At 43.0% G+C, this 12,167-nt stretch overlaps 1 protein-coding gene across 6 annotated transcripts in view; it reads right to left on the bottom strand.

Annotated features, from left to right (window-relative positions):
- RNF19A (ring finger protein 19A, RBR E3 ubiquitin protein ligase) overlaps positions 1-10,074 on the bottom strand; it is a 60,307-nt gene extending 50,233 nt beyond the window's left edge. For 2 of the 6 annotated variants that reach the window (XM_076329334.1, XM_076329333.1), the window contains exons 1-3: positions 9,998-10,074; positions 6,875-7,031; positions 4,958-5,090 (exon numbers count right to left, since the gene is read on the bottom strand). The gene's annotated coding sequence lies outside the window, so the exon portion shown is untranslated. The remainder of the gene's footprint in view (positions 1-4,957; positions 5,091-6,874; positions 7,032-9,997) is intronic. The other 4 variants (XM_076329337.1, XM_076329335.1, XM_076329338.1 and 1 more) reach the window with 3 other exon arrangements.
- Positions 10,075-12,167: the final 2,093 nt, after the last annotated feature.

Raw genomic sequence — 12,167 nt, 5'->3', positions numbered from 1 at the left:
CTTCCTAACAAAAATCATAACTGACTAAATGTGTATAGGATTTGGATAAAACTGTTAACTACGTAGAAGTAAAAGGTACATTGCTGGTGACAAATAAATAAAAGCAGCAAAAGCAGCTTGTACTGTCAAAGCATGCCTTCCTCTAGTGCTCATCCTCCACAGTCCAAAGACAGCCATAAAACCCTCTGCGTAAGCACATGGATCATACTGTCTAGGGTTGATCCCTATAAAGCATGACAGATATATTAGATACCACTAGCTCAAATAGCAGTGGTCTGCCTAGTGAGTAGCTTCCAAACCTGCTGATATGATTTCAATTATTATTTTTAACAGCTAGGAAACAGCACACAAACTACATTAGAAATAACTTCAAGTAAACAGAATTAAGCCCTGGAGTTTGGAAATGAGTGATGAAGTACATTATGACAGTTTAATTGCATGGCTTTTATCCCTTTCCCCCCGTAGAATCTTTGCCAGGTTCACAATTATCAGGTCACTACTCAGTATTTTGTTTGTTCTTACTCATCGTGCCCCCTATCTAGAAAAAACAAATAAAGAATACTGCATATAATGCAACATTGAAAGCAGGAATTGATTTCCTCATAGGCCATTGCAGAGCACTGATATGTTAGATTAATACTGCTGAAATAGTCAAATACCATATTCATCCCACTTGAAGTAGCATGGTTATTATCCCTATTAACTGATACAATATTAAAGCATATGATTAAGGATAGATTTATTTACCAACCTCAGGTACCTGATCTGAGATAGCCTGAAAGAAATTAAGTTCTTGGGTATGTTACACAGCAAACTGTATGTTCGAAGACACCTGCAGTATCAATTGTGTACACACCCACCCAGCCCCCACTGCCAAACCAAGAAATTCCACTGATATTACATAGCCAGGATTCAGATGCCTTCATCAGGCAAGAAGAAAGTCTTTTCAGTTTTCTGCTTTATTTGCATTATATCTCCAAACTTATTCAAAGGAAATAATTGCCCTAGAGACTAGGTTTATTGCTGCCCAACCTAGACAGACTCCCCAGCGGACAGGGCAAATGTATTCTGAGGAATGCTTCTGTGGGGAAGAAAAAGAAACCAAAAAACCACAGCTGTATAATTAAGGACTATAACTTAATAAAGGTAGGCACAAAGGTAATCAAACTATGCTTGCTTCTTCAACCTTAATTCTGGCATTTCTTAACATTCGAGAATTTGACCTGAAAGCTGAAAATGACAATACGCTGCATGCAATGGCAGAATCAGTTTCACTTCATTGACACATGCAATCCTTCACATTACAAAACCAGGGCAAATAAGTCATTTCATTGCTGCAGAAGCGATACCTACCTGTTTCTAATATTTCTAGTGCACGCATTATCATGGTTTCTGAGAAACAAAGTTAAACTACCAGCATCCTGAAGGCATCTTCCTTGTCTTTACAACAGAAAGACAAGAGTTCCTATTAAAACCTGAGCCATTCTTCACCTACAAAATGAACCGTTTTGCAGAATGCCCATTAGGGAAGTTAAATTTACTGCAAGTACATATCAAGTTAGACAATACTTACTCAAAGCCATACTCCAGTCAACTACTTTGATGACTTGACAGTGATGTCTTAATGAAGGTAAATCTAATAACTTCCCTTTCTTGAAGGGAAGGAAATAAAATCATCAAAACAAGGTTTTATCTTCATCACCAAATATTCCAAAACTACCCATATTCAGTTACTAGTCTACAGTAATACTGTACAAACAAAGCACACATTTCAGAGAGCTGAACTTTAAAGGTAAATAGTTCTAACTTCAGAAGGACTACATTTTACAGAGAGCTTCAGTACCTACATTGCTTTTTTACAGATAAAAGCATCAATCTACTGAGGCTTTCCATAAAGTGGTGTATTTTTGTTCACTGTACTGCCAACTGGAAGCTCCCTCCTTTCAGAGTTCTAATCCGGTCTCTCACTGAATGACTTTTAGCACAGTAAAACTATTCTTCTGCATACTCTTAGAGGTGTGTTTTCATGCATTTCAGAAGGAACACCAACCATATCAAAATACATATTCTTTATTATTTTTACTTTTAACCACCAGAGATGAACAGAAGCAAATTTACAGAAGGTTTAAGAGAACCTGTCCCACAAATGCAGCATACTGTGGTTTTACATTAATTGTGCATATGCCATTTTCCATATAATGGCTTTAAAAGGCATACAGTGCAAAGATCCCCACAGCTTGTGGGAGATAATTTAGTTGAATTATCAAATTGATACAGTCACAGTTGAAACTGTGACTTAGAAATTGTTACAATATTACCTTCTGTTTTAAGGGTATGACCTTTGAGATAAGAAAAAGGATATGATTATATAGCCCTAAAAAAATACAGCAGTACCTCACACCTAGGAAACAAAACAGAAAAAAGCAACAATGAAAACAAAACCATGTCACTGTCTTCATATTTTACTCAAACAACACTTCTTGGTCTAGATCCAGCCATGATATTATGTTGATTAGGGCAGGGTGTAGGAGGTGGGAAGAAGCTGTTTTCACTGCTTACTGTTTTAGAGAAAAAGCTGAAGCACTGCTGGGCAGGACTAAACAGGATGCTTCTATTTCTTAACCCATTCCTCAGTAAACAACACCTCCTTGCAAAGCTTCAATTCAACAGCAAAAGATAAGTTTATCTGGCACATCATATACCTTATCTACTAACTAAATTAACGCTGAAAACAGGGGAGCTTGTTCTTCCTTTCCCAGACAGGCAGGCAGCACGTAATCCTAATAATCTGAATTCCTGCAAGGCAGGATCTTCCTCTTTGTTTATCCTTGTTCTCTTTTCATTAGTTAGTTAATCCATTAGCTAATTCATCTTGGAATCATCTTTAATTGTTAATAATGGAAAGACTGGGACTCCTGTGCTGAGCTTACAGGGCTCTCTTCTATTCTTACCCTGGCTGAATTTCTGCCTGGTGTCAGGTCACAGAAGGCAAAGTCTACTTTTCTGCAGCTACGCACCACCACCACGACAAAGTCTGAACAAAATCACACTGCCACATAAAGGGGAAAATAAAAAGGCAAGAGCAAATAGGAACAAGAAGGGGAAGAAAGAAAGGAGAAAAAAGGTAACTAGTTAGGTAGGAATTTAAGGAGGAAAATACCTTTGGTCACTAGATATAAAAATCCCTCAGTCCAAACACCGACAGCTTAAAACCATGGCGTTGTGAAATTAAGAGAAACAGTGAGCACAATAGCTTTGCAGGTTTCTTCTCTATATTGTCCCACAGACAAACTTGCACTGACTGCAGAATCTTACACTTCAGGAAAGCAACAGCCTGGCTTCACAGGCTATAAGCACTAAAGATCCCTTTGCTTAAAAAGGACCTAGAAGTTTGATACCTCCATCTCTGACCCTGAGTAAAAGGGCTCCTGGGCTCCCAAGATGTATTTTTAGCAGTATCATATAAAGGAAAGCTTGACTCCTTTTTTTTGAAAATGCAAAGTCAAACAGTAAGTATCAGATACAGCTTCACAGGTAAAATGAAACTGAGAAGGTAACTGCTCTTCTCAGGAAACTGAAGCAAGGTCTTCAGCTCAGCAAATAAGTAATTTTAAGGGCTTTATTCTGTTTATATTTGACTTAAGATAGAGGAACACAAAGTCAGCACCTCCATCAGGACACACAGTGGAGAAGTCTTTGATAAAAATTATTTTTCCAGTGCACATTCTAAAAATAAAGTCCTTAACCTTGAACACACTTCATCTTACAGCCACATTTCTTTGCATTGATCAACATATTAGATGGCTTATTACGGAAACACGAAAGGCAGACCCAAAGTAAGATACTTCCCAATGGCTGACCAGAAGAAAATGTTTCTCAGCAGGCTTCACCTTTGCCAGTTGCATGGTCTCACTACAGCCACTATTTATTCCCATCCAAATAGTCTTCCACTATGAGATGTTTGAGTGACAACTCAATGCTCCCAACATAAAGCATTTTGATATAAAGGAGAAAAGCCAAACAGTATGTTGCAACAACGACTCTGTCAGTATCTTCACTTATTATATACACTCCCCATACAGATGTTCAGTTAATAGTTACTAAAACATTTACTGTCAAGGTACAATTAGATCTTGATACAAGGAAGAGCTGCAGCACTGAATATGGGCTGAGCATATGGCCCCCAGTTTTCAGGTCATAAAAAGCCCAAAGCACTCATCAACTATCTAATTTAGGAAATAAAAGGCTTTTATTCTGTCTAAAAAAGGTATAAATGTTTCTTCCCGAGACTGAGTTCTGAATGACGGTTCTGCAGAAGATCTGCCAAAACATCCCTCCCCTTGTCCAGTTTCACTGAAATATACTGTAAGTTCTGTGCACCATGTAGTTTCAGCAAAGGAAATGGACGAATGATGCATTCAGGCATGGCACCACCAGTAGTCTTTTCCTCTGGAACGCAACCATTATGGTGCTAAGAAACTCCTATTTGTCTAAGTCCAGACAGTTAACAGGGCTATTTTATATAAATATTTAAAAATAAAAACAAGGCACAGCAACACTAGTGCTGTGATGTCATCATATCCAAAACGCCAGCCAGGTAGCACTACAGTGCTACATGCCCCAACTAAAATCTTCAGTCCCACCTGAACCTCCACTGTTCAGTAGATCCCCCAAGGTGCAGGACCACTTTGCACTCACTACAAACCATTTCTTGAGAACATACACGAGGTAAATTTGTCTCACCAGAAGTCTTACACAGTGCACTGAACAGTATAGCTGGAACTGTCCTACAGCTTAAGCATTTTCAGAGAAAAATAGAACTTGATGTGGCTCGCAGAGTTTGATTTTATGTGAAAAATCTGATCATTAACTGAGAAACTTAAAAGTGATACTTTTATTTATTAAGGATATGCAGCATCAGTGAAACACAATGAGAATAAAGTAACATGATTCTTACTGCAGTTTCTCCAGCGTTAGTCCTCTTGCTGAAGCAGTTCTTCATTCACTAAATGGAACAACTGAAGTGGACAGCCAGGGGCTCCAATTTAGAGTAAGAGCTCTAATCTGCCTTATGGGAGCAGCTAAAGGACCTATGGAAAAATGTTTGTTTAACAGTAATTTGTCTCAACTATAAATGGAAACAGAACAGAACTGACATAGTCCCACAATGACAGTTTGTACTGAACAATAACAGGATACTTGCATTAACAGAGTTGTGCTCTACTTAGGAAGCAAAACAAGTGACTATACCAAATTGAACTGGTACAAACATTTATTTCTGCAAGATGCCCTTCAAATGTCTCACTGAAGACATCATTAGGGGATATGCTGGCCTCTAAAGAGAGGAAGTTTAATGCCTGAGGAAACACCTGTGTATACGTAACTTTGATTTAAACTCATTTCATTAGGTCTCTTTGCTAAGTTGCTTTAGGTTAAAGCAACTTTTGTATCAGCTTTCCAGACTGGTGCAATATATATAGATATGTGAAGTGAACCTGTTGGAAACTAGCCCTTCAGGAAAAAAAAAAAATTCTACAGCTATTCTCGTCTTTTAAATGGCAGTTACAGTTGCAGTGTTCTCGCTACCTGTCCTACAAGATACTAGTAGTCACCCAGCAGGTGACTGACTTCAATCCACAGTTTAAGAATGGAAAAGCCTACAGTAATCTTTCCATTGCAAAAAAGTAACCTAAAATAGAAGCACTCCTAGTTTTTCTTATTCCATGGATAAACCTCAAGGTAGGGTTAATTCTTCTTAGAAGTATGCCACGACTTCCATGAAAGTGAAGCAAAACAGACAGTCAAGGACCTCCTCACTTGCCTTAATGAGGAAAGACCTAAGGGTGGTATCACAAATGACATCTCATAACTCAGCTATGGGGCTTTTCTTCCTTCTCTGAATTCTACTTTGAAGAACTCAAAGACTATTCTAAAGCTGGTATAAGCCATGCTCACAACAGGAAGAAAATTTCTAGTAGGGCCCTGTAATATTCCAGTCCCACATAACATTTACAGTTCTTTTTAGATACCCATTGCTTTGTTTTGGATCCTTGAGTCAGTACCTTCACTAAAAGGAAAAAAGAAAACACAAGCAACCCATGCCAGAGAAGGACCAGCAATCAAAACCAACGTAAAACACAATTCTGTAGTGCCCGAGAATTGCCAGAAATGTACATGAAACAACCAGAGATCACTGAAGAAAGAAGACTAAGCCACCTTATGACTCAGATGAGCAAAGTCTTTTCCACAAAGTCTCTTCTCATCAACTAAAAAATAAACTGACAAGAAAATCTGGGATAATGAGGTGAACATTAATTTACACAAGTTTGGAAGAAATCTGTCAATCCATAAATATCAGCAATAGACTAAGTACCTACTTATATAAAAACTTATCACAAAGCACTAAGAAATAAAATAAATAAAAATCTTCTGAAGTAACCCTTCAAGTGAATACTTAAGAGGGAAGACTGAAATTCTACTCTGAATTCTACTCTTTAGTTCAAACCCACAGTTGTTTATTTGGACTTTTATTTCTTTCAGAGTTAAAGCAGAACACACAATATCTGAAATCTAATCTATATAGAACAAAAAGGTTTCAATTTTTCCTTACAGATTATTTCACTAAAGATTTAAAAGACAAGCTATAGAAATGAACTAACATTAGACAAAATCACGGATAAAAATTCCACTTCAGAGACTCAGAAATTAAAGGAAGTCTCCTCTTGTGAAAAATTAGGAACATTAAAAAAAACCCCAACTGTTTTCGAGGTACCGATACAACCTCTTCTATATTATTCCTATGGGGAAAAAAAAATTGTACACTGCAACACTACTAAAAACAACTAGTTCTCTAAGACTCAGTGTAACCTTTTACCTTCTTGGTGGAAGTCTACCTCCAGGTGCAATTCAGATGCTTTTAGCAATATAAGATCCAACACCATTCTCAGAATCTTGAAGCTGTTACATACACCAATTCATTCAGCTACACATCTTCCATCAGTTCACATAGAAGGGACAATGGAAACTTAGAGCTAAGACAAACGCAAAAAGAGAAAAATCTGAAATGAACTTCTTTATGCATAAGTCAGTGTTAGAATGAATTTTATTAGTCCTTCAAAGAACCTTCACTGATGCTAAGAAAAAGAATCAGACTGACTCACAACTCAGCTACAAACCAGAAATCACACCAAGAAGAGTAAAGCCCAAAACATGTATCCATCAACTCGTTCTAGTCAGGTATTAAAATTTATTCTCCTAGGCTGGTATGTGATGTTTACGTACAATTCAGAAAACAAATCACAAAGTTAATTATGGATGTCTGACCATGGGCGAGAGCAAACTGACCCCATAATGGAGACCACAAGCTTGGCTAAAGGCCATTGGAGGACAGCGGTGCAGAACAGTATAGTTGTACTTCAAGAGTTCAAAGACCTTTCTTAGCGCTTCCAAACCAGGATTCAGAAGTCCTGTGAAAAGATTTAGGCATCCTACTTTGTTTTCCTGAAAAGGCGGGGGGACGACGGACGGACAGAATCTTTGTGAGGAATACTTTAATAAGACTAAGTAAGGATCAAAAAGGCCCAAGCAAACAGAAAAAAAATCCAAACTGGACTGGTCAGGAAGAATCACCTGCCCACTGAACAAATTCAGTCTGAAGTTTTTGTCATGGGGAGTAGTAGCTAAATGCTGTTAATAAAAGAATTCAAGGGCTTGTGTTCTTTCACAGGTTGATAATATTAGCATAAAACAAGTTTTCCTAATGCATATATTAATGCTAACTGGGTACCCCATAGCTAAGGGAGTTTTAATGATTCGTTTACTAATGGAGAGACCAGCATTTGTACACACTACAAAGGTAAACAAATACATCTGTCAGGTATCTTCCTTCCTCCTGAGCCTCAGCTAGCGTAATTGATCAAAATCTGATGATTGCTCTATATGAGAAATGTGTCATTTGTCTGGTAGATTTATCATACACATTTCAACTCCCTCTTTTAGAAACATCTGACGTCCTCAAACTCAAAAATAGCTGACAACATAAACATAACAGCTGGCAACATTTTATAAATGCTGAATTGTATAAAGCACTGTTGAAACTCTGGCATCCTTCAAGAAACACACATATAGAAGAGTTATGCATATGCAAGTCTTTTACTGAACGAACTAATTTTTAAGAGTAGATTTATTGCCATTATGCAAAAGTGAAACTTTCGTTTTCTGGATCAAACAGGCCTAGTTCACATGCAATTAAAAAAAAGTGCTTTCTCAGTTTTCTGAAAGCTTTAAGTACAAACATTTAAATGTTTACGGTAAGTTAACGGTTTAAGCATTTAAATGTTTACGGTTTAAGTTAAATAACAGTAAGATTTTGGAAACTGTTAAGTAATGTTACACAGCCATCATTTCTAAGCATGCAAGTAAATTCTGTTAGCTGGGCAATTCAGAATTTATACTTCAGTTTGACCTGGATATTAAACTGAAAACCTTCTTTTCCAATGAACTTAGTAAAAAACATTTCATCAGATACTAAAATACGGTTCTTTGGCTGACAAAAAAGGAATTATTAAAAAAAAAACTTTGAAGGAAAAAATCGCATTTTTAAAAATGAATTTATAATTAGTTTTGTCTACAGAATTAAATCCTGCAAGACCTATTTCCCAAACTGCCGTTTGCTTTTTAAAAATAGTGATGTCCTTGATGACAATTGAGATAAAGCACTTATCAGCACCCATGCCAACTACGGTATTTTAACAGAAACAAGATTTGTTGTGCTCCTCACAGGGAAACACAGGCACGTTTCCAGTAAGTGACCACAAGGGCACAAAGGCTTCAAATTTTGACTTCTCTGCTCAGCAATAACTGCATTCTACTACTGTCCCTTTGGCATATCCCCATAACTCTACTCCACTATTATCCCTCTGGCAAAGCCCCATTTCTTTCTGTCAGACAGTACAGGAGCAGGAGGGGAAAGGCAAAAGGACTCCTCCCCTTTGCCAACCATCACCTCTTCAGCACGCTGGCGTTCAGATTGTTTGTTACCCATTTTTCCCTATCCTTCCAAGACGCGCCGGCAATAGTTGCTGTGTGTATAGTACACTGCCAGGTGGAAAACTCCCAGCTCTGCAGAAGGACCCGTGCAAGGAAAACACTCGGCAAGACGCTGGCTATCATCACTGCTTGTTCTCCCACCGCCTTTACAGCCGAGATGTAATACTCCTAGTCACTCGAAACCCCTCCACTCCTCCGATTCACCGGATTCGGGGTGGACAACAGAGCACAGAGAGGTAAACGAGAAATTCTCGGCGGGGAGGCGTGCGAACCCTGCCCCGCGGATTGCGCTGAAGGCCCAGGAGTTACGTGCACTGCTCTCCCCGCGCCCTGCAAGTTCAAGTGCAAGTTTCCAGGGCCCCGCCGGCGGCCCGGTGCCGCTGCCGGGCGGCGGGAGCGAGGCGCCCGCCGAGGGGCCCCCCGCGGCGCCGCGGCCCACCCGAGCGGACAGAGGGCGGCAGCACCGCCCGCACACCCCCGCCCGCCACACCGAGGCCAAGCGAAACCCATCCGGCGGCGCGCCGCTACCCCAGCCCCTCGGGCGGGGGGCGGCCCGGGCCGGCCGTGCCCCCCGCCTCCGCCACGGCTCGGGGCGGGACGGGCCCCTCGCTCCGCCCGGGGGGAGCCGAGGGGGAGACAATGGGCACGATGACTTCACCCTCCAGCAATGTGAGGAGCAGCGGCGGCCACCACCGACTTCCTCCCGGCCCCCGGGACACCCTTGGGCCGCGGCTCCCCCGGCCGCGGCGGGGACCCACCCGGGCCCTCTCCCACCCAGGCTCGGGCCCCCGCCCAGAGGCGGCTCCGGCTCGAAGGCTCCGCTCCACCCCCCCACCCTCCGCCACGCTCAGGGCGGCGGCTGCCGGCGGAGGCCCGAGGCGGGGAACGCCCTGCGCCGCCGCCGGACCCCCCCACTCCCCCTGCCCCGCCGCGGGCCCACCCTCCGTACCTGCGAGTCGGCGGGAGGAAGCGGTGCCGTTCCGCCCGCCCGGGCCCGGCCGCACGCAGGAAGCGTCTCCCTGTGTGTGTGAGGAACGGAGGAGGCGGCGCTGCCGCGGGCGGGGCGGGGCCGGGCGGGGCGGGGCGGGCCGAGCCGAGCCCGGCGGCGCGAGGCCGGGCGGGCCGGGGCCGGCTCTGCCCGCGGAGGGAAGGCGGCGCCCGGGCGGTTGGTTTCCGCGACGCGCTGAGCTCACACGCACGGCGGTGCCGCCCCGTCGCCCTCCCGCGGCGGTCGTTGGGGCGGGGCGGCCCCAGCAGGCAGCCCGCGTCGCGCTCCCCTCGGGGCGCTGCCGCCCGCCCCGCCGCGCCCTCCGGCCGCGGGGCCGGTGGGAACCGGCGGCGCCTCGCCCTTCCGCCGCTCTCTGCCGCCCCTGGGCTCGGGGGGGTGCTCGGCGCCGGCAGGGCGGAGGCGGTGTCCGCTCCCCGGTGGCGGTCAGCTCGCTGGGCCGGTGCGCGGGGACTCCGCAGCGCTGCCAACGGCGGCGGCGGCAACACAGAGTAATTATTTACTATTCCGTGGACTTCATACCCATTAAAACGTAAAAGCGCAAGGCGAAGAATGAACTATTGAGGCGTTTCAATAGGCTCGTGTCGCTGAATGCCGATTCACTCGCCGAAATGGCAAAGCACTGATTTCATGCTGTAAAACACAGGCGTTTCTTCTTTTCGCCTCCCTTCTCGCCATTTGGAATAGAACCTGTCTCAGAATTTGCCCAGAAGCCCCCAACTTTTCTTTCGTGGCATGACCCTGCTCTCTGTGGTTCACTGCAGTCAACCCCTGGCGCCCTGGGCGCCGGCGTTCGGTAGCTAAAATCCCGGTCTGCCTCCGACCGTGCTGTATAGCTCACCCGTCCCCATTGTTCGGTTCCTCCGTATCCTTTTCCTATCGACCTTCACGCTGTCTTTCACGGGGTTCCCTCTGCCTGCAATCCTATCTTAGCTGCTGCCCTCTCCCGCAGCCTGCTCGCTGCTCCTGACCTCCGCTTCTGGGCCAACTCCGAATCCCCCTCCTCTGCCCTCTGGCATATTTTAAGAATTATTTGCATACATTAATATTACATCGGGTTTAAATTGTGTGCCTTTTTTTTCTTTCTCTAGTTGATCATTCACACTGTCTCATGTCATCTCTGAATTCTCTGGACCTGGAGTTTATCCTGTGCTTATAGATGACTAGTGGTGCTTCCGTTAAGCTGGTATGAAACCTAAAAGCTTACTCTGGAAAAAGTTACTAATGACCCAACCTGCATTTAACATGTGCAAATATTGTAAAATGAATAAAATGTACCACGCTTTCCCTGCGGGATTTGCAATGTACGGTCTGTTAAAGGTTTGCACATGTATTTACCTTTATTTATGTGCATAGTTCCATTTAAGTCAATAGGACTACTTCCAGTACATCAAATTAAGAGTGAATACAAGTCATTCCATGGTGAGATACTTAATCTGAAATGACAGAATAGGCGATTACAACAAACAGGGAGGGGAAGTGGAAAATGAGGGTAACAGCAATGAGATTATACTGGAATTTTGGTATGTTGTGTACAAACCACAGCAGTTCCTTCTTTGCTGGTAAAAGCCGGTAGCTAGGTGAGTTACTTAGGCTCCAGTATTGCAAACATGTATATGTTGCTTAAGGCATGTTAAGTAGTGCCATTGTATTCAGTTGGATAAGATATGCAGAAAAATGTTACATATAACTGTTTGCAGGGTAAAGTCTTGGCCACTTTATTATGTATGAGATTTGGTACAGAGAAATGGAATTAGAGAACTGAAGTTCATAAAATGAGGGGAGAAAAAGGAAAGGCAAGAGTGGAGATGAATGAGAGAAAGAAAATGAAGAGGGGAACAGGCAGATGGGCGTATAGAATAGCATGACAGGATAGGTGAATAAATTTTGACTGGAACAGGAACAGCAAACCATTTTACCAACTCAAATGTGCAACCACCAATAAAACAAAAAACAGCAACAAGAAATGCAAAGCAATGCAGTAATGTATGGCTTTCTAAATGTCCAGAGGGATTCAGCAAATCAGTACAAATATTCTGAAGTCTCTTGGCTAATGCTGGAGAGGGGAACGGAGCCCAGGTGTTTTAAAATTCTGTACTGGGAGATTGAGCGG

Source organism: Aptenodytes patagonicus, chromosome 2, assembly GCF_965638725.1.
Source record: "Aptenodytes patagonicus chromosome 2, bAptPat1.pri.cur, whole genome shotgun sequence".
NCBI lineage: Eukaryota > Metazoa > Chordata > Aves > Sphenisciformes > Spheniscidae > Aptenodytes > Aptenodytes patagonicus.
The sequence above is the reverse complement of the archived record's forward strand: the minus strand, read 5'-3'. Positions and strand labels throughout refer to the sequence as shown.